We start from the raw sequence: 18,316 nt of genomic DNA on the forward strand, positions 1-18,316 counted from the left end.
AGACATACCATTTACCCTGTCCCTAAACAAGATGTACCTCATTGAGGTTATGTTAGATTCCGGAGAAACATGGGTTGAGGGAGTCTTCTTTCCAAAGTATTGTTTGCTTCCAAAAGCTGTTTCAAAGACCACATTTCTGTTTTTTGGGGGTTTTTTTGTTTTGAGACAAAAACTCTCTCCGTCACCCAGGCCACAGTGCAGTGGCGTGATCTCAGCTCACCGCAACCTCTGCCTCCTGGGTTCAAGTGATTCTCCTGCCTCAGCCTGCCGAGTAGCTGGAAATACAGGCGTATGCTACCATGCCCAGCTTTTTGTATTTGTGGTAGAGATGGGGTTTCACCATGTTGGGCAGGCTGGTCTCGAACTCTTGACCTCAGATGATTTACCCTCCTCGACCTCCCAAAATGCCGGGATTACACGCATGAGCCACTGCACCCGGCCTGATCAGTTTCTCAACTGGAACATGAATAGGGCAAGTTCAAATTCTTAGATGAGATGCAGGCCAGTGCAGATGGAATCATCCAGGTAAACTCTTGCCCTACCCAGAGCCCAAGAAGAGACAGACAAGCTTTCTGTCTCCAGTCTGCCGTCTCCCTGGATGTACAGCCTATGGAAAGTTCTGTGCTTCTAAGTTTTTTTTTTTTTTTTGAGACGGAGTCTGGCTCTGTCACCTAGGCTGGAGTGCCGTGGCTGGATCTCAGCTCACTGCAAGCTCCGCCTCCCAGGTTTACGCCACTCTCCTGCCTCCGCCTCCCAAGTAGCTGGGACTACAGGCGCCCGCCTTGTTGCCCGGCTAGTTTTTTTGTATTCTTTAGTAGAGACGGAGTTTCACCGTATTAGCCAGGATGGTCTTGATCTCCTGACCTCGTGATCCGCCCGTCTCGGCCTCCCAAAGTGCTGGGATTACAGGCTTGAGCCACCGCGCCCGGCCCTAAGTTATTTCAGGGCCAGTTCTGTCTTGTGTAGCCCCCAAGTTCTTGTTTCTTACCCTTCTATACCCTTTAACATTCAAGCTTCCAAGGAAATAAAATCAAACCCATAGAACAGCTAGAGCATCAACTCAGACTGTATTTCTGGTTTTCAGTACCTTCTACATAGCTGGCACCTGGAAACTTATTTTTCTGAGAGCTGAATTATGCACCTAAAAGGATGTCAGCAGTTGTTGTCCGTCATGTCTAGTTGTTCTCAGTGGAAGCGTTTTCACTTCAGTTTTATTTATTGAGAAAGGGTCTCACTCTGTCGCCCAGGCTGGTGTGCAGTGGCACGACCATGGCTCACTGCAGCCTCAGACTCCTGGGCGCAAGGGATTCTCCCACCTCAGCCTCCCAAGTAGCTGGGCCTACAGGCACATGCCACCACACCTAGCTTTTTTTTTTTTTGGTACAGACAGGGTCTCGCCGTGTTGCCCAGGCTGGTCTTGAACTCCTGGGCTCAAGTGACCTGTCCACCTTGACTTTCCCAAGTGCTGAGATCCCAGGCATGAGCCACTGCCCCGGTGGTTTTCACTTTAGACAGTCTACCATATTGGCAGAAAATGGAGAAATGGAGTCCTAACATAGAAATACAACTTGTTCTGAGACAGTCTTGCTCTATCACCCAGGCTGGAATGCAGTGGCACCATCTCGGCTCACTGCAACCTCTGCCTCCTGGGCTCAAGCAATTCTCTTGCCTGAGCCTCCCAAGGAGCTGGGATTACCTGGATTACAGGCATGCACCACCACGCTCGGCTAATTTTTGTATTTTTCATAGTGATGGAGTTTCACCATGTTGGCCAGGCTGGTCTCAAACTCCTGACCTCAGGTGATCCGCCCCCCCTCAGTCTCCCAAAGTGTTGGGTTTACAGGTGTCAGCGACCGAGCCCAGCCAGAAATATATCTTATAAACTAGTTGATTGTGAGTTAGCAGATGTCATGAAATTGTTAGCTTCCAGGTTCAGGGGCTCTGTAATACGTGACGACAAATAGAAATGGTATGTGGTGCTGCAGTGGAACTCTCTGGTTTAATAATATACTCATCTTATTCCAGTTATATATCACAAATACAGAAGGGTATAATTTAGTAGAGTCTCAATAGATATTCTGTATATTATGGTATGTATGTCTACAGATTCACAATTATGTTCTGTTCACCAGTGCAACTCAAAAATAAAAATTACCTGTCTATAGCACACTGGGAACACACCCCTGCGTCCCTCTGGGGTGTTCTCATGCTTTTTAGATCTGTTTGTCATAATGATTTCATTTCTTCCCACAGCCTGGGCAACAAGAGTGAAACTCCATCTTAAAAGAAAAAAAAAACACTTCATATCCACAGTTGTCTTTATAATTATCTTGGTTGAAGTGGCTCATGCCTGTAATCCCAGCACTTTGGCAGGCTGAGATGGGCAGATCATGAGGTCAGGAGTTCAAGATCAGCCTGGCTAACACAGTGAAACTCCATCTCTACTAAAAACACAAAAAATTGGCCAGGCATGCTGATGGGCACCTGTAATCCCAGCTACTCAGGAGGCTGAGACAGGAGAATCACATGAATGTCCGTTGCCCAGGCTGGAGTGTACCGGCATGATCTTGGCTCACTGCAACTTCTGCCTCCCAGGTTCAAGTGATTCTCCTGCCTCAGCTTCCTGAGTAGCTGGGATAACAGGTGCCGGCCACCATGCCCAGTTAATTCTTGTATTTTTAGCAGAGACGGGGTTTCACCATGTTGGCCAGGCTGGTCGTGAACTCCTGACCCCAGGTGATCCGCTGGCTTCAGCCTCCCAAAGTGCAGGGATTACAGGCGTGAGCCACCGCGCCTGGCCATAAATTTGTTAATCTTGGAGTATTGTATCACAAAACTATTGCGGAAAAGCTTGAAGGGAAGATTCATTTTGTGGTTTCAAGTCTAATTGCCTGTAATCACAGCTGCTCAGGAGGCTGAGGTGGGAAGATAGTTTGAGCCTGGGAAGTTGAAGCTGTAGTGAGCCATGATCACACCGCTGCACTCCAGCTTGGGTGATGGAGTGAAACTCTGTCCCAGAAAGTAGTAAAACCAAGTGCCCGGTCCCTCCCTTGAGGCCCAGATTACACGAGGCCTTCAGTATCCACACTTCCTATGTTCTCCCGACCTATGCTCCCTTTCATTCCATATACCAACTGGATTTTCTCAAAGCATGAGGCCCTTTTTGTTGTTGTTGAGATGGAGCCTCACTCTGTCGCCAGGCTGGAGTGCAGTGGTGCAATCTCAGCTCACTGCTACCTCAGCCTCCTGGGTTCAAGTGATTCTCCTGCCTCAGCCTCCCAAGTAGCTGGGATTACACCTGCCATCACGCCCGGCTAATTTTTTGTATTTTTAGTAGAGACAGGGTTTCACTATGTTGGTCAGGCTGGTCTCGAACTCCTGGCCTCAGGTGATCCATCCGCCTCAACCTTCCAAAGTGCTGGGATTACAGGTGTGAGCCACTGTGCCCAGCCATGAGATCTTTATTATTATTATTATTATTATTTTTTTTTTTTTTTTTTTTTTTTTTTGAGACGGAGTCTTGCTCTGCCACCCAGGCTGGAGTACAGTGGCCGGATCTCAGCTCACTGCAAGCTCCGCCTCCCGGGTTTACGCCATTCTCCTGCCTCAGCCTCCCGAGTAGCTGGACTACAGGCGCCCGCCTCGTCGCCCGGCTAGTTTTTTGTATTTTTAAGTAGAGACAGGGTTTCACCGTATTAGCCAGGATGGTCTCGATCTCCTGACCTCGTGATCCGCCCGTCTCGGCCTCCCAAAGTGCTGGGATTACAGGCTTGAGCCACCGCGCCCGGCCTTTTTTTTTTTTTTTGAGATGGAGTCTCGCTCTGTTGCCCAGGCTGGAGTGCAGTGACAGGATCTCAGCTCACTGCAAGCTCCGCCTCCCAGGTTCACGCCATTCTCCTGCCTCAGCCTCCCGAGTAGCTGGGACCACAGGCACCCGCCACCTCGCCCGGCTAGTTTTTTGTATTTTTTTAGTAGAGACGGGGTTTCACCGTGTTAGCCAGGATGGTCTCGATCTCCTGACTTCGTGATCCACCCGTCTCGGCCTCCCAAAGTGCTGGGATTACAGGCTTGAGCCACCGCGCCCGGCCAAGATCTTTATTATTAAAGGAATTCTCTTGGAGCTAGAGGCATTTTCTGCAGTGACTTATCCTCACATGGACCTATGGATCTTTAAGATGTCCAACAGAAGAATACTAGAGTCCACACAAGCCATCCTGGCCTCAGAGTCAGACTCCCTGCTGTCTCCTGATGCCTGTATTACCACTTTGTTGTTTTGTTTTGGGGACAGGGTCTCACTCCGTCATCCAGGCTGGAGAATGGGGGTGCAATCATGGCTCACTGCAGCCTCAAACTCCTGGGCTCCAGCGATCCTCCCACCTCAGCCTCCCAAGTAGCTGGGACTACAGGTGCATGCTACCACATCCAGCTAGTTTTTTAAATTGTTTTTGTAGATATGGGGGTCTTACTATGTTGCCCAGGCTTGTCTTGAGCTTCTGGCCTCAGGCAATCCTCCTGCCTTGGCCTCCCAATTAGCTGGGATTACAAAAATTAGGCAGGCACAGTGGCTCATGCCTAGTTTCTTTTTTTGTAGAGATGGAGTTTCAGTATGTTGCCCAGGCTAGTCTTGAACTCCTGGCCTCAAGTGATTCTTTTGCCTCAGCCTCTCCAAATGCTGAGATTACAAGCATGAGCCACCACACCTGGTGTATCTTCATTTACATTTTAAACCAAAGATGCTACCTGCTGCCTTACCTCTGAGGCTCAGGTGTCATTCCTCTGTTTAGAAGTTCCTGGCTGTGTTGCAGTGGCTCACGCCTGTAATCCCAGCACTCTGGGAAGCCAAGGTGGGCAGATCACCTAGGGTCAGGAGTCTAAGATTCAACCTGGTCGACATGGTGAAACCCCATCTCTACTAAAAATACAAAAATTAGCCAGGCATGGTAGCGCACGCCTGTAATCTCAGCTACTTGGGAGACTAAGGCAGGAGAACTGCCTGATCTCGGGAGGCAGAGGTTGCAGTGAGCCACGACTGTGCCACTGCACTCCAGCCTGGGCTACAGAGAAAGACTCTCAAAAAAAAAAAAAAAAAAAAAAAAATCCTGGCCAGGCGCGGTGGCTCACGTCTATAATCCCAGCAATTTGTAAGGTTGAGGCAGGTGGATCACCTGAGGTCAGGAGTTTGAGACCAGCCTGACCAACATGGAGAAACTCCGTCTCTACTAAAAATACAAAAAAAAATTAGCCAGGTGTGGTGGCACGTGCCTGTAATCCCAGCTACTCAGGAGGCTGAGGCAGGAGAATTGTGTGAACCTGGGAGGCGAAGGTTGTGGTGAGCCAAGATCACACCACTGCACTCTAGCCTGGGCAACAAAAATAAAACTCTGTCTCAAAAAAAAGTTCCTGAGCTGAACTGCTGATTTTTTTCTTTTTTTTTTTTTTTTTTTTGAGACAGAGTCTTGCTCTGTCGCCCAGGTTGGAGTCCAGTGGCGCGATCTCGGCTCACTGCAAGCTCCACCTTCCAGGTTCATGCCATTCTCTTGCCTCAGCCTCCTGAGTAGCTGGGACTACAGGCGCCCACCACCATGCCCGGCTAATTTTTTAATTTTTTTTTTTTAGTAGAGACAGGGTTTTACTATGTTAACCAGAATGGTCTCGATCTCCTGACCTTGTGATCTGCCCACCTCGGCCTCCCAAAGTGCTGGGATTACAGGCGTGAGCCACTGTGCCCAGCCGAACTGCTGAATTTCTGAGAGGTGAAGACCACCTGTTTATCTCCATCAGATTTCTAGGGTGAGACCCAGCCAGGGGTGTTTTTAAAGTCCCCCAAGTCATTTCGGTGTAGATCATCAATTAATTAGCAGTGTCCTGAACAAATGCTTGACAAAGAATCCTTGTCCTGATCCAAAGAGGGATTAAAGGAGTGTCCCCCAGAACTTCTTGAAGAAACATGGACAAATGAAATAACAGCTCTTCTCCCCGTGGGGTTATACTGACTACAGCCCATTAGGCAGAATGGAGCCGTATTACATGGTCTTGAAGGAAGAATGTAAAAGTCATATAAAAGGTCATACACCAGGCTGGACAGTGGAGTAACCTGATGCATGAAGTAGACAAAGCTGACATTAACCTCTAAGATCGGCCAGGCACAGTGACTCACACTTGTAATCCCAGCACTTTAAGAGGCCGGGGTGGGAGGATCGCTTGAGCCCAGAAGTTCAACACAATCCTGGACACCATCGTGAGACCCCATCTCTACTAAAAAACCTGGAAGATGAGCCAAGTTTCTTTCTTTCTTTGTTTTTCTTTTAAAGAGACAGGGTCTCACCCAGGCTGGAGTACAATGGTGTGATCACAGCTCACTGCAACCTCCACCTCCTAGACTCAAGCAATCCTCCAGCCTCAGCCTCCCAAAGTGCTGGGACTACAGGTGACAGCTGCCATGCCTGGAGGGTTTAATTACTTCTGATTCCATTACTGGTGCTAGTTGACCTTCGATTTTTGTTTCTCTGAGATGGGGTCACGCTCTGTTGCCCAGGCTGAAGGATCCACACCTCACTGTAGCCTCAACCTCCTGGGCTCAAGTGATCCTCCCTCCTCAGCCCCGATTAGATGAGACTACAGGCACATGCCACCATATCCAGCTAATTTTTGTATTTTTAGTAGAAATGGGATTTCACCATGTTGGCCAGGCTGGTCTCGAACTCCTAACCTCATATGATCTGCCTGCCTCAGCCTCTCCAAGTGCTGGGATGACAGGCGTGAGCCACCATGCCTGGCCCCTGAATGAGCATTTAATAGAAAAGATGCTGCCAGCTCCAAATAACCCAGCCCCTTCGTTTTCTACAGCAGAAACTTGGTGATCAGCATGAGTCAATGCCACACAAAGGTCAGCTGGGAGGGAGACAGCAGTGATTTCAAGTCAAGTCGGCCAGGCGCAGGGGCTCACGCCTGTCATCCCAGCACTTTAGGAGGCCGAGGTGGGCAGATCATGAGGTCAGGAGATCGAGACCATCCTGGCCAACACAGTGAAATGACATCTCTACTAAAAATACAAAACTTAGCCAGGTGTGCTGGTGCGCACCTGTAGTCCCAGCTACTTGGGAGGCGGAGGTTGCAATGAGCCGAGATCGCGCCACTACACTCCAGTCTGGGTGACAGAGGGAGACTCCGTCTCAAAAATAAAGTCATTAAGTATACTAAAGGACAGGAATGGCTTTCACCAGTTTGTGGGTGCGAAGAAGAGAATGGGGACTAAATTATACGTGTAGCAAATATGTTTTTGAGGCATTTCACAGTGAAAGATAAAGATGAAAAGAACAACAAATGGCACAAAATAACAGCTGTTTTAACAAACGGCAGATGAATGAATCTCTGAACACAGGAGAAAGCCTGTTTTATAACCACAGGGAAAATACTGAAGATTCTACAGGAAGACTTAGCAATTGAGGTCTTAGTGGGGACAGCAGAGCAGAATCAGAGGACAAATGAAAATAGGCATAGGGCTCATGCCTATAGTTCCACCTCCTTGGGAGGCTAAGGCAGGAGGATCGCACGAGCCCAGGAGTTTGAGACCATCCTGGACAACATAGGGAGACCCCATCTCTACAAAAATGAAAAAAAAAATGAGTTCAGTGTGATGGCATGTGTCTGAAGTAGCAGCTACTCAGGAGGCTGAAGTAAGAGGATTGCCTGAAGAGGATTGCCATTGCATTCCAATTTGGGTGACAAAGCAAGACCCTCTCTCAAAACAAGAAAAAAGAGGGCCAGGTGCGGTGGCTCATGCCTGTAATCCCAGCACCTTGGGAGGCAGAGGTGGGGGAGGGTCATCTGAGGTCAGAGGTTCAAGACCAGCCTGGCCAATAGTGAAACCCCATCTCCACTAACAACAACAAAAAAATTAGCTGAGCATGATGGTGGCATGTGCTTATGATCCCAGCTACTCAGGAGGCTGAAGCAGGAGAATTGCTTGAACCTGGGAGGCGGAGGTTGCAGTGAGCCAAGATCGTACCACTGTACTCCAGCCTGGGCAACAGCCAGACTGTCTCAAAAAAAGAAAAATATGCCTTTCTCTAAAATCCAGGGACAGGAAAGGAATCGTGTAGTGATGTGTGCAGGTAGCAGGATCACTGAGGCATCTCAGGGTTTAGGGCCAAATGTCCACAGCTGCTTGCAAAGATGCCAGGCTTTTTTGTTGTTGTTGAGATGACTCTTGCTCTGTCACCAGGCTGGAGCACAGTGGCGCAATCTCAGCTCACTGCAACCTCTGCTTCCCAGGTTCAAGCGATTCTCCTGCCTCAGCCTCCCGAGTAGCTGGGACTACAGGGGTGTGCCACCACACCCGGCTAATTTTTAGTAGAGACTGGGTTTCACTGTGTTAGCCAGGATGGTCTTGATCTCCTAACCTCATGATCCGCCCGCCTTGTCCTCCCAAAGTGCTGGGATTACAGGCGCGAGCCACCACGCCCAGCCAAGATCCCAGGCTTTTGAGAACACTTGCCTGAAACAAGAGGACATCCGGCAGGGTGCCATGGCTCACGCCAGTAATCCCAGCACTTTGGGAGGCCAAGGCGGGTGGATCATCTGAGGTCAGGAGTTTGAAACCAGCCTGACCAACATGGTGAAACCCAATCTCTACTAAAAATACAAAATTAGTCAGGCATGGTGGCATGTACCTGTAATCCCTGCTACTCAGGAAGCTGAAGCAGGAGAATGACTTGAACCTGGGAGGCAGAGGTTGCAGTGAGCTGAGATTGCACCACTGTACTCACTCCAGCCTGGGCGACTAAGTAAGACTCCATCTCAAAAAAAAAAGAAAACAAGAACATCCATGGGTTCTGCTTTGTAGACTTCCAGGAGCCTCATCCCACAGCCCCCTGCAGGCCACCCACTCACCTGGGAAGCTCCATGTCCTTATCTCTTCCTCTTCCATCCATGGCTCCTTCCCCTGCTCCAAACTGGAGATCACAGCTGGTTTGCTGACTTGACACACTGTTCGGGAGAAACAGTTAAAGGATTTGTGCTGAGCCAGCTGGGCCTTCCAAGCAAGCAGACAGTTCAGCCTGCAAAACAAACAGTGGACGTCTCAGCCACAGAAGAGCTGTTTCGCTTGGCAGGTAACTTCACAAGGACCCCAAGTGGGATCAAGACTCTTTGACCACTGAAACCCAAGGCCAAGCACTTTTATTTTTGACACAGGGTCTTGCTCTGTTGCCCAGGCTGGAATGCAATGGCACAATCACAGTTCACTGCAACCTCAACCTCCTGCACTCAAGTGATCCTCCCGCCTCAGCCTCACGAGTAGCTGGGACTACAGGCATGCATCACCACCCTCAACTAATTTTTTTTTTTTTTTTTTTTTTTTTGAGACGGAGTCTCACTCTGTCACCCAGGCTGGAGTGCGGTGGCGCTATCTCGGCTCACTGCAAGCTCCGCCTCCCTGGTTTATGCCATTCTCCTGCCTCAGCCTCCTGAGTAACTGGGACTACAGACGCCTGCCACCTCGCCCGGCTATTTTTTTAATTTTTTAGTAGAGACGGTGTTTCACCATGTTAGCCAGGATGGTCTCCTTCTCCTGACCTCGTGATCCACCCGTCTCGGCCTCCCAAAGTGCTGGAATTATAGGCTTGAGCCACTGTGCCCGGCCGATATGGGTTTAATAAAAATAGCTGCATGTTGAATTTAGTAAGATTACTAGCACTTCTAATCCTGTGACTTTTGGCTGTCTAGTCCACAGACAATAAGGAAAGGACTGTTACTGCCTTTGTTTCAAAGCTAAATTAGAAACCAGGTTCCTCCCAGTGTTAGTTCAGCCTATGGCCAGGAATGGACAAGGACAGCTTGGAGATGATGAGCAAGATGGAGCCAGTTAGGTCAAATCTTTTTTTCACTGTCTCAGTTATAATTTTGCATTGGTGGTTTTATAACTTTAAATCATGCCTATCACAGATTTCATAAATCCAACATCTTTGCCATCTTTGTGTTTGTGTTTTGTTGTCTTTTCTCATTTGAGATCTTCCTGGTTCTTGGTGTGATTAATGGCTTTTGATCAAAAGCTGGACATTTTAAGTACTGTAAGACTCTGAATCTTACTTAAATCTCATGTTTTAGCAGACCTGCTTCTCGGGGGCTGCTTTATTGCTGCCAGGTAGAGGTGGAAGTCCAGGCTCGCCTTGAGCCTCAGTTGACACCCATGGGCCAGGTTTCTTGTCGCTGTGGAGGGAGTTGTGAATTTAGATTCTCACTAGATCTGCACTGAGACCACCCCGTCTGAGAATAGGAGAGGCTCTTTTCTTTTTTTTTTTTTTTTAGACAGAGTCTCGCTCTGTCGCCCAGGCTGGAGTGCAGTGGCCGGATCTCAGCTCACTGCAAGCTCCGCCTCTCGGGTTTACGCCATTCTCCTGCCTCAGCCTCCCGAGTAGCTGGGACTACAGGCGCCCGCCACCTCGCCCGGCTAGCTTTTTGTATTTTTTAGTAGAGACGGGGTTTCACCATGTTAGCCAGGATGGTCTCGATCTCCTGACCTCGTGATCCGCCCGTCTCAGCCTCCCAAAGTGCTGGGATTACAGGCTTGAGCCACCGCGCCCGGCCCTAATTTAATTTTTTTTTTGTAGAGATGTGGTTTTGCTCTGTTGCCCAGGCTAGTCTTGAACTCGGGCCTCAAGTGATCCTTCCATTTGAGACTCACAAGTATCTGGGACTGCAGGCACATGCCACCATGCCTGGCTCATTTTTTAATTTGTATAGATCGGATCTTGCACCTGTGGCTCAAGCAATCCTCCCACCTTGGCCTCCTGAAATGCTGGGATCACAGGCATGAGCCAGCATGCCCAGCCTAGCACTTTTAGTGTGTGAGCAGTTCCCCAGTTTTACACATCTAAGAAAAAGAGTTCATGTAACCCGAGGACCACGGGGAAGTCTTCCTCACCGACAGAGAGCAGGTGGCTGTTGTTCTCCAGCATCACATCCGGTACAGGGTCCGCTGTTCCAGGTCCAGCTGCTGCCACTCTTTCCCAGTGAAGCCCACAGCCACGTCCCCGAATGACAGTGACCCCTGGAACAGCACATGGCTGATGAATGTGGAGTGGCTGGCACTGGGTACCATGGCAAAGGCGTGGAGGAGATGGCTCTTACCACCTTCTAAGGTCAGCTCTCCCCATGTTAGGTTAGGTAGGAAGCTGAGCACGCCCCTAACTTTGTACTACACTTTGTGGAAGAGAAAAAATATATAAGAAAAAATATCTCGGCCAGGTACAGTGGCTCACGCCTGTCATCCCAGCACTTTGCAGGGCTGAGACGGGCGGATTGCTTGAAATTAGGAGTTTGAGACCAGCCTGGCCAACATGGTGAAACCCTGTCTCTACAAAAAATAGATAAGCTAGATATGCTAGTGGGTGCCTGTAATCCCAGCTACTAGGGAGGCTCAGGCAGGAGAATCGCTTCAACCCAGGAGGCATAGGTTTCAGTGAGCTGAGATCCTGCCCTTGTACTCCAGGCTGTACAACAGAGTAAGACTCCATCTCAAAAAAAAAAAAAATCTCACTACTGGATCTCCATTCATTCCTTCAATGATCAAGCACCTTTCAAGGACCTGGCACGCTGCTGGTGTTCTACCAGGTGCTTGGGGTCAAGGGCTGAACACAAAATCGTTCCTGTTCTAAAGGTGCTTAGAAGTGTTGCTGCAGATGAACACATGAAGAGAGTTGAACCGTAAGGCTACACTGTAGGCGGTGGTAGACATGTGGTTACATACAGAATGGGCACGAGGAAGATAGCAGGCAGATCCAACGTACTGTCAAGTGAAGCTTCCTAGGAGGTCACGGGCGAGCAGAATCACGAAAGATAAACAGTGATCTGATGTCTGAAGGATATTCCTAGCAAGAGGCCTGGCATGGGCAAAGGAGGCACGGAAAAGTTTGGTAGGAGCCACAAAGAGAATGAAAATGCAGGGTGTAAGGTGTGTGCAGGAGAGGGAGAGAGTGCGCCAGCAGCGCGTTGAAGTGACTGGTTTTTTTTTTTCCCCTGTAGGAAATGGGGACTCCCACCTCACGGTATTTAAGGAGGGCAACTACAGATGATCTGATGTGGAAAAAAGGTGGGAGGCGCCAGACGGGAGGATAGCAGGAGCTAAATTAGCACACGATTCTAATCCTCAATGTAAGCTATGCTCAAAATTAAAACAGCAAGAGAAATGCAGAGAAGAGATTCCACAGATGCAGAACAGGGCTTGGCCTCCTTCACCTCTCCCATCCCCTCTCCATGAATTAAAGACCCCCATTTAAACATTTTTTTTTTTTTTTTTTTTTTTTTGAGACGGAGTCTCGCTCTGTGGCCCAAGCTGGAGTGCAGTGGCCGGATCTCAGCTCACTGCAAGCTCCGCCTCCTGGGTTCACGCCATTCTCCTGCCTCAGCCTCCCGAGTAGCTGGGACTACAGGCGCCCACCACCTTGCCCGGCTAGTTTTTTGTACTTTTCAGTAGAGTCGGGGTTTCACCAGGTTAGCCAGGATGGTCTCGATCTCCTGACCTCGTGATCCGCCCACCTCGGCCTCCCAAAGTGCTGGGATTACAGGCTTGAGCCACCGCGCCCGGCCAAACATTTTTAATTTATACCTATTAGAAGAAAATATGAGGATATATATATAATATACATAATATATAGATTTTATCTATTATATCTCTATATTGTATATAGATATTATATATCTCTATATAGAGAGAGATTTTTTGGAGTGTGTTTTGCTCTTGTCACCCAGGCTGGAGTGCAGTGGCGCAATCTTGACTCACTGCAACCTCTGCCTTCCAGGTTCAAGAGATTCTCCTGCCTCAGCCTCCTGAGTAGCTGGGATTACAGGCATGCACCACTATGCCTGGCTAATTTTGTATTTTTAGTAGAGACAGGGTTTCTCCACATTGGTCAGGCTGATCTTGAACTCCTGACCTCAGGTGATCTACCTGCCTCAGCCTCCCAAAGTCCTGGGATTACAGGTGTGAGCCACTGCCCCTGGCCTTAGATCTTTATGAGACAGGGTCTCTCTCTGTCCAGGCTGGAGTGCAGTGGTGTGATCATGGCTTGCTGCAGCCTCTACCTCCTGGGTTTAAGTGATCCTCTCACCTTGGCCTCCCAAGTAGCTGGGATTACAGGCATGCACCACCACACCCAACTAGTTTTATTTAAATTTTTTGTAGAGGTGAGGTCTCACTATGTTGTTTAATGAAAGTTTAAATAATTTGAGGCCGGGCAGGCTGGCTCACGTCTATAATCCCAGCACTTTGGGAAGCCAAGGCAGGTGGATCACTCGAGGGCAAGAGTTCAAGACCAGCCTGGCCAACATGGTAAAATCCCATCTCTACTAAAAATACAAAAAAATTAGCTGGGCATGGTTGCCGGGCACCTGTAATCCCAGCTACTCAGGAGGCAGGAGAAACACTTGAACCCAGGAGGCGGAGCTTGCAGTGAGCCGAGATCGCGCCACTGCACTCCAGCCTGGGCGACAGAGCGAGTCTCTCTCAAAAAAAAAAAAAAATGTGAGGGTTGGGGTGCTTTCGTCACTGCGGCGGAGGTCAAGGGGGGATGCTGGGTAGAAAGGGCTGCAGTGGGAACCCCGGACACAGGCTGCTGGGGTGGTGAGGGATGCTCACAGGCAAATGGGTGACCCAAAGTGTCCCCAACAGTGGGACAAGTGCGTGCAGAGGAGGGACAGGAAGTGGGGCACAGCCCGGTGGCAGCAGCAGCAGGGACCGGGAGCTATGTGGGAGTGGGGAGAGGCAATCTACAAAGAAGCCCAGATCTCCAATCACCCTGAGGAGACTGGGTTCTCTTCCACACTCCGATCTCTAGAAAACTTACCACCAAGGGCTAAAGGCTGCTGAAGCCAGTGACTTTCCTTTTTGGCAGGGGGATGGGGTCTCACTGTGTTGCCCACGCTGGAGTGCAGTGGTACAGTATTGGCTCACTGCAACCTCTGCTTCCTGGGTTCAAGTGATTCTCCTGCCTCAACCGCCCGAGTAGCTGGGATTACAGGCACACACCCAGATAATTTATGCATTTTTAGTAGAGACAGGGTTTTGCCATAAGGCCAGGCTGGTCTTGAACTCCTGACCTCAGGTGGTCTGCGCACCGCAGCCTCCCAAAGTGCTGGGATTACAGGCATGAGCTATCATGTCAGACGTCTATGTATATGTACATGTACATACATACAAATATATAATGTAGTTTACATACATGTCTAGTGTATATATATATACACAATGTCTAGTTTTTATACATATACAATGTTTACATAGTTAATACATGTCTGTAATTTCTATGTAATTTATTCATATATTTCTATATAAATATATAATTGTCATGTAAATATATAATTTCTATAGATACGCCTCATGTTTATTCATGAAATAACATATGAAAAGCACAGAGACAGCCAGGTGCGATGGCTCACGCCTGTAATCCCAGCACTTTGGGAGGCCGAGGCAGGCAGATCACAAGGTCAGGCGATCGAGACCATCCTGGCTAACACGGTGAAACCCCGTCTCTACTAAAAATACAAAAAAATTAGCTGGGCATGGTGGTGGGCGCCTGTAGTCCCAGCTATTCGGGAGGCTGAGGCAGGAGAATGGCGTGAACCTGGGAGGCGGAGCTTGCAGTGAGCCCAGATTGTGCCACTGCACTCCAGCCTGGGCGACAGAGCGAGACTCCGTCTCAAAAAAAAAAAAAGCAAAGCACAGAGACCACAAAAGTGCTGGACAGACAGTGTTGAAACGGGTCATTGTCATCTTTAGTGCACAGATTGCCCTAACAGGGAGTCATCCCCAGTGGCACTTGGCTTCCTCCAAAACAGTGGCTTCCGTCTGGGCGCAGTGGTTCCCGCCTGTAATCCCAGCACTTTGGGAGGCCGAGGCGGGCAGATCACAAGGTCAGGAGATCGAGACCAGCCTGGCTAACACGGTGAAATCCTGTCTCTACTAAAAATGCAAAAAAATTAGCTGGGCGTGGTGGTGGGCACGTGTAGTCCCACCTACTCAGGAGGCTGAGGCAGGAGAATGGCGTGAATCCCGGGAGGCGGAGGTTGCAGTGAGCTGAGATCTCGCCACTGCACTCCAGCCTGAGTGAGAGTGAGATTCCACCTCAAAAAAAAAAAAAAAGCGCTTCCAAGGAAGACAGCAAGTGAAACATCCAGCTTCACAGGGCAGGTGTGGCTCGCCACCTTGTTCTAGCCTCTTCTACTGCTCTGAGACATTTCTGGTGTGAAATATCCAGACATCCCTGGCTTCACAAAGCACAAAGAGACCCAGGCTCCATGAACGTTTTCCTTCCTGGAGTGGACAGTGGTAAAGTTCACGAGGCCTCGTCTTCCACTGAGACCAAGCCCTTCCTGCCCTGTGCACAGCTGCCCGGATAGAGGGCCTAATACACCTGAGCCAGGCTGGACCAATGGAATCCTCCCCAGAGAGCTTTCAAATTGGATCAATGAAAGGAGATTCAGTCCCTCACCGCGGCAGAACTTGCAGCTGTCAGGTGATGAGCTGTGGTTACACTATTTCTGGCTACATAGACAAAGTCAGCCTGAGAAGAAAGTCACAGAAGCAGAGAACTGGGAACAAGAAAGATACCTGGGTTGCCAGATGCCTCTGGAGCCCGACTGCACACCTGCTCTTCCCAAGGCTTGTGTGCTGCCTTATAGTTTTGGTTTTTTTTTTTTTTTTTTTGAGACAGGCTGTCTGTCACCTGGGCTGGAGTCCAAAGGCATGGTCACAGCTCATTGCAGCCTCGACCTCCTAGGCTCAAGTGATCCTCCCACCTTAGCCTCCCGTGCAGCTGTGAATACAGGCATGTGCCACCACGCCTGGCTAATTTTTGTATTTTTTGTAGAGACGGGGTCTTGCCACATTACCCACGCTGGTCTTGAACTCCTGGCCTCAAGCAATCCTCCTGCCTCAGCTTCCCAAAGTTCTAGAATTACTTTTTGTTTTTTAAATCCTAACCTACTTCTAGTTGGATTTCTGGCTCTTACAACTTCAAGATTAGAACTTGAATTAGAACTTCTGACCAGTGCACTCCACACTCACACATTCCTAGAACCCGGGGTGAAGAGCGGAAGAAGGAGAATGCTTGCAGACTGATGGAAAACACTGATGTCACTCACATGCAACGAGCGCTAACAGCCAAGGGGGTAGATCACCTGAGGTCAGGAGTTCAAGACCAGCCTGGCTAATATGATTAAACTCTATCTCTAAAAATACAAAAATTAGCTGGGCGTGGTGGTCCATGCCTATATTCCCAGCTACTCGGGAGGCTGAGGCAGGAGAATCACTTGAACCCGGGAAGTGGAGGTTGCAAGTGAGCCGAGATCATGCCACTGCACTCCAGCCTGGATGACAGAGCCAGACTCCATCTCAAAAAAGTTTTTTTAATTTAAAAAATAAAAACCATCATGGCAAGCAATTTTAGACGCTATCAGGCACATTCAGGGTAGTGTGGCGGTAGACATGGCAGGCCATTTCAAGAACATGCAGTTCATTCATTCATTCCTCTAGGTAATGCAGTGTTACATCCAGGTCACTTGGCGCCACAAAAGGTTGTCACTGTAGGCCTGAGTGTTCTGCATCCTCAAACCAAACAACAAGAACCACAGACGGCAGCTTTGGCATAATACCTGCTGTTTATACAGATGGGGAGGAAACTCACAAGAGATTTGCTGTGGTGGTTATTCAGGAACAGGCCTGCTACATCTCACATACAAAGATCAAATATATTTTTAAATGCCTGAAAGAGCCGTATTTCTCCTGAGAAGTAGACACGGTTGTCCAAAACAGACAACAGAAGTCATCTATTAGATGGAATCTGCCTGCCTTTTTCAAGTGACAGGAATGTCAGATACAAATTTACAAGGCATTGGGCTGGGCGAAGTGGCTCACACCTGTAATCCCAGCACTTTGGGAGGCCAAGGTGGGCGGATCACTTGAGGCCGGGAGTATGAGACCAGCCTGGCCAACAAGGTGAAACCTCATCTTTACTAAAACTACAAAAATTAGCTGGGTGTGGTGGCAGGTGCCTGTAAGGAGGCTGAGGCAGGAGAATTGCTTGAACCCAGGAGACAGAGATTGCAGTGAGCCGACATTATGCCACTGTACTCCAGCCTGGATGATGGAGCGAGACTCTGTCTCAAAAATTTACAAGGCATCTCACAACTGCAGCAGCCTCTACAGTCTCTCTGCCCTGTCCTTCCCACAGCTGTGATCTTCCATTCTCTTCCCGTTTTCACTGATCCTGACTTCTGTTTGTATTTTATCGTTTTTTTTTTTTTTTTTTTTTGAGACAGCGTCTCACTGTCACCCAGGCTGCAGTGCAATTTCACCACGTTGGCCAGGCTGGTCTCAAACTCCTGACCTCAGGTGATCCGCTTGCTTTGGCCTCCCACAGTGCTGGGATTGCCTGTGTGAGCCACCACGCCCAGCCTTTATTAGACACGTTCTTATGAGCATCTGAAATCCCTGCTGAAAAAGTGCAGTAGAAAGACGTGCCACACTCACCTGGGCCATGGTTCTTCTTTGCTGTTGTGGGAAAGCAGACACTGTGAAGGCAGACGTGGGGGTGGGGAGAGAGGATGTGAGAGGCCACGCTTGTCCAGGGGCTCCTGATCAACTGCTGGGACCACCCCGCACCCCACCCCTCGCGGGCACAGGTGGGAGAAAACCTTCTCTGAAGGGTCCCCATTATCAGAGCAAAGCCTTCACCTTGCAGATGTCATAGGGACTCAATCTTGTGAGGCCTGACTTGGATTTTTGTTTTTTGAGATGGGGTTTCACTCTATCGCCCAGGCTGGAACGCAGCGATGCAATCACGACTCAATGCAGCCTTGGACTCCCAGGCTCCAGCGATCCTCCCGAGAAGCTGGGACTATAGGTGTGTCACATGCCCAGCTGATTTTAAAACTTTTTGGTAGAGATGGGGGTCTCACTGTATTGCCCAGGCTGGTCTCAAACTCCTGGGTTCAAGCAATCCGCCTGCCTCAGCCTCCCAAAACCTTGGGATTACAGGGGTGAACCACCACGACCGACTGGAGTTTTTCTTAATGAGTATGTGTATCTGTGTCTCAGTAATCAATGTGCAATTTACTACAACCCCCACCCATTACCCAAAAATGTAATTATTAGAAATTTAATCTGAAGAAACAGCCGGACACAGATGCTCACGCCTGTAATCACCACACTTTGGGAGGCCGAGGCAGGTGCATCACCTGAGGTCAGGAGTTCAAGACCAGCTTGGTCAACATGGTGAAACCCCATCTCTACTAAAAATACAAAAATCAGCCAGGTGTG

The 18,316-nt window shown here is 49.1% G+C and overlaps 2 long non-coding RNA genes across 4 annotated transcripts in view; one reads left to right on the forward strand and one right to left on the reverse strand.

Moving 5' to 3' along the window:
• The window catches only part of LOC117072745, a 24,307-nt gene extending 19,308 nt beyond the window's left edge, over positions 1-4,999 (forward strand). The window contains exon 3 of the long non-coding RNA XR_004432936.1: positions 4,806-4,999. This is a non-coding gene — a long non-coding RNA (uncharacterized LOC117072745). The remainder of the gene's footprint in view (positions 1-4,805) is intronic.
• Positions 1-17,569, reverse strand: part of LOC117072743 — a 20,823-nt gene extending 3,254 nt beyond the window's left edge. For 2 of the 3 annotated variants that reach the window (XR_004432934.1, XR_004432932.1), the window contains exons 1-2: positions 17,528-17,569; positions 8,893-8,988 (exon numbers count right to left, since the gene is read on the reverse strand). This is a non-coding gene — a long non-coding RNA (uncharacterized LOC117072743). Of the gene's footprint in view, positions 1-8,892; positions 8,989-10,924; positions 10,960-17,527 lie in introns of those variants that run through there. The other variant, XR_004432933.1, reaches the window with a different exon arrangement.
• Positions 17,570-18,316: the final 747 nt, after the last annotated feature.

The sequence above is a fragment of the Trachypithecus francoisi genome, unplaced genomic scaffold (genome assembly GCF_009764315.1).
Source record: "Trachypithecus francoisi isolate TF-2019V2 unplaced genomic scaffold, Tfra_2.0 Lachesis_group4, whole genome shotgun sequence".
Lineage (NCBI taxonomy): Eukaryota > Metazoa > Chordata > Mammalia > Primates > Cercopithecidae > Trachypithecus > Trachypithecus francoisi.